This window comes from Arachis ipaensis, chromosome B2, assembly GCF_059453495.1.
Source record: "Arachis ipaensis isolate K30076 ecotype BB chromosome B2, ASM5945349v1, whole genome shotgun sequence".
Classification (NCBI taxonomy): Eukaryota; Viridiplantae; Streptophyta; class Magnoliopsida; order Fabales; family Fabaceae; genus Arachis; species Arachis ipaensis.
This window is the reverse complement of record NC_142437.1, coordinates 66,057,194-66,060,796: the sequence shown is the minus strand read 5'-3', so window position 1 is coordinate 66,060,796 and position 3,603 is coordinate 66,057,194. Positions and strand designations below refer to the sequence as shown.

Sequence of the window (3,603 nt, the reverse complement as noted above, 5' to 3'; positions counted from 1 at the left end):
CACATAACATAGAAACGAAAAACAGAAGAAACAAGAACAAGGAATGAATCCACCTTAGTGATGGTGGCGTTTCCTTCTTGAGGAACCAATGATGTCCTTGAGCTCTTCTATGTCTCTTCCTTGTCTTTGTTGCTCCTCCCTCATTGCTTTTTGATCTTCTCTTATTTCATGAAGGATGATGGAGTGCTCTTGATGTTCCACCCTTAGTTGTCCCATGTTGGAACTTAATTCTCCTAGGGAGGTGTTGATTTGCTCCCAATATTTATGTGGAGGGAAGTGCATCCCCTGAGGTATCTCAGGGATCTCTTGATTTGCAGCCACATGTTCTACCACTGAGCTATAGACCCTTGAGATGAATCTTTCCATCTCCCATGACTCAGAGGTGGAAGCCTTTGTCTTCCCTTCCCCTCTTTTAGAGGTTTAGGTGCCATCAATGGTAATGGAAAAACAAAAAGCTTATGCTTTTACCACACCAAACTTAGAATGTTGCTCGCCCTCGAGCAAAAGAAGAAAGAATAGAAGAAGAAGAAGATATGGAGGAGATGGAGGGATGTGTGTATGGATGTGAGTGGTGAATGGAAAACAGAAGGGATGGTCATGAATGGAGAGAGAGAGGGTGAGGTGGGTGGGGATCCTGTCAGATTCACAGATCTTGAGATGATCCTGTGGTGTCCACAGATCCTGAGGTGTCAAGGATTTACATCCCTGTACCCATTAGGCATGTAAAATGCCCTTGCACACAACTCTGGGCGTTCAGCGCCAGGTTGGTGCCCATTTTGGGCGTTCAACGCCCATTTGTTGCCATTTCTGGCGTTGAACACCAGAACCATGCTTGTTCTGGGCGTTCAGCGCCAGGATGATGCCCATTTTGGGCGTTCAGCGCCAGAACCATGCTCTGTTCTGGCGTTGAATGCCAGGCAGATGCTTCCTCCAGGGTGTGATTTTTCTTCTGCTATTTTTGATTCTGTTTTCAATTTTTATATTTATTTTGTGACTCCACATGATCATGAACCTATAAAGACATATAACTAAGAAAAATATGGTTAGATAAAAATTGGGTTGCCTCCCAACAAGCGCTTCTTTAATGTCAATAGCTTGACAGTGGGCTCTCATGGAGCCTCACAGATGTTCAGAGCTTTGTTGAGACTCTCCAACATCAAACTTAGAGTTTGGATATGGGAGTTCAACACCAAACTTAGAGTTTGGTTGTGGCCTCCCAACACCAAACTTAGAGTTTAACTGTGGGGGCTTTGGTTGACTCTGCTTTGAGAGAAGCTTTTTATGCTTCCTCTCTATGGATGCAGAGAGAGATCCTTGAGTTGTAAACACAAGGTTGTCCTCATTTAATTGAAGGATCAATTCTCCTCTGTCCACATCAATCACAGCTCTTGCTGTGGCCAGGAAAGGTCTTCCTAGGACGATGGATTCATCCTCTTCCTTTCCAGTATCCAAGACTATGAAATCAGCAGGGATGTAAAGGCCTTCAACCTTTACTAACACGTCCTCTACTTGTCCATAAGCCTGTTTTCTTGAATTATCTGCCATCTCTAATGAGATTTTAGCAGCTTGCACCCCATAGATTCCCAGTTTCTCTATTACAGAGAGGGGCATGAGGTTTATCCCTAAACCAAGGTCACACAGAGCCTTAAAGATCATGGTGCCTATGGTACAAGGTATTATGAACTTTCCGGGATCCTGTCTCTTCTGAGGCAATGTCAGTTGATCCAGATCACTTAGTTCATTGGTGAACAAGGGAGGTTCATCTTCCCAAGTTTCAATGCCAAATAATTTGGCATTCAGCTTCATAATTGCACCAAGGAACTTGGCAGCTTGCTCTTCAGTGACATCCTCATTCTCTTCAGAAGAGGAATACTCATCAGAGCTCATGAAGGGCATAAGGAGGTTCAATGGAATCTCTATGGTCTCTAGATGAGCCTCAGAGTCCTTTGGTTCCTCAGAGGGAAGCTCCTTATTGATCACTGGACGTCCCAGGAGGTCTTCCTCCTTGGGATTCACGTCCTCTCCTCTCCTCACAGGTTCCGCCATGGTGCTTATGTCAATGGCCTTGCACTCTCCTTTTGGATTCTCTTCTGTATTGCTTGGGAGAGTACTGGGAGGGATTTCAGTGATCCTTTTACTCAGCTGGCCCACTTGTGCTTCCAAATTTCTAATGGAAGACCTTGTTTCATTCATGAAACTTACAGTGGCCTTAGATAGATCAGAGACTAAGTTTGCCAAATTAGAAGTATTTTGTTTAGAGTCCTCTGTCTGTTGCTGAGTGGATGATGGAAAAGGTTTATTATTGCTAAACCTGTTTCTTCCACTATTATTAAAGCCTTGTTGAGGCTTTTGATCCTTCCATGAGAAATTTGGATGATTTCTCCATGATGAGTTATAGGTGGTTCCATAAGGTTCACCTAAATAATTTACCTCTGCTATTGCAGGGTTTTCAGGATCATAAGCTTCTTCTTCAGAAGATGCCTCTTGAGTACTGTTGGATGCAGCTTGCATTCCATTCAGACTCTGAGAGATCATATTGACTTGCTGAGTCAATATTTTATTCTGAGCCAATATGGCATTCAGAGTATCAACTTCAAGAACTCCCTTCTTCATAGGCGTCCCATTACTCACAGGATTCCTTTCAGAAGTGTACATGAACTGGTTATTAGCAACCATGTCAATGAGTTCTTGAGCTTCTGTAGGCGTTTTCTTTAGGTGAATGAATCCACCTGCAGAAGTGTCCAGTGACATCTTTGATAGCTCAGATAAACCATCATAGAATATATCCAGGATGGTCCATTCTGAAAGCATGTCAGAAGGACACTTTTTGGTCAACTGGTTGTATCTTTCCCAAGCTTCATAGATGGATTCACCTTCTTTCTGTCTGAAGGTTTGAACATTATCTCTAAGCTTGCTCAGCTTTTGAGGAGGAAAGTACTTGGCTAAGAAAGCCGTGACCAGCTTATCCCAAGAGTTCAGGCTGTCTTTGGATTGAGAATCCAACCATAATCTAGCTCTGTCTCTTACAGCAAAAGGGAAAAGCATGAGCCTGTAGACTTCAGGATCTACTCCATTAGTCTTAACAGTATCACATATCTGCAAGAATTCAGTTAAGAACTGAAAAGGATCTTCAGATGGAAGTCCATGAAACTTGCAGTTCTGCTGCATCAGAGAAACTAATTGAGGTTTCAGCTCAAAGTTGTTTGCTCCAATGGCAGGAATGGAGATGCTTCTTCCATGTAAGTTGGAATTAGGTGCAGTAAAGTCACCAAGCATCTTCCTTACATTATTATTATTTTCGGCTGCCATCTCCTCTTCCTGTTCGAAAATTTCTGAAAGGTTATCTCTGGATTGTTGTATTTTAGCTTCTCTTAATTTTCTCTTCAGAGTCCTTTCAGGTTCTGGATCTTCTTCAACAAGAATGTTCTTGTCCTTGCTCCTGCTCATATGACAAAGAAGAGGGCACAGAAAAAAAAAATAATAATAATATGGATCCTTTATACCACAGTATAGGGGTCCCTTTGTGAGTGGAAAAAGAGGGGGAGACAAAGAATGTAATATAATGGAAGAAACACAACTGTGAGGAGGGTTGAGATGTGAGAT

General features: G+C 42.6%; 1 non-coding gene across 1 annotated transcript; it reads left to right on the top strand.

Annotated features, from left to right (window-relative positions):
* Positions 1-2,805: 2,805 nt before the first annotated feature.
* On the top strand, positions 2,806-2,913 carry LOC148574205 (small nucleolar RNA R71). Its single transcript, XR_015906898.1, has one exon. It is a non-coding gene; the product is annotated as a small nucleolar RNA R71 (small nucleolar RNA).
* The last annotated feature ends 690 nt before the right edge of the window (positions 2,914-3,603 follow it).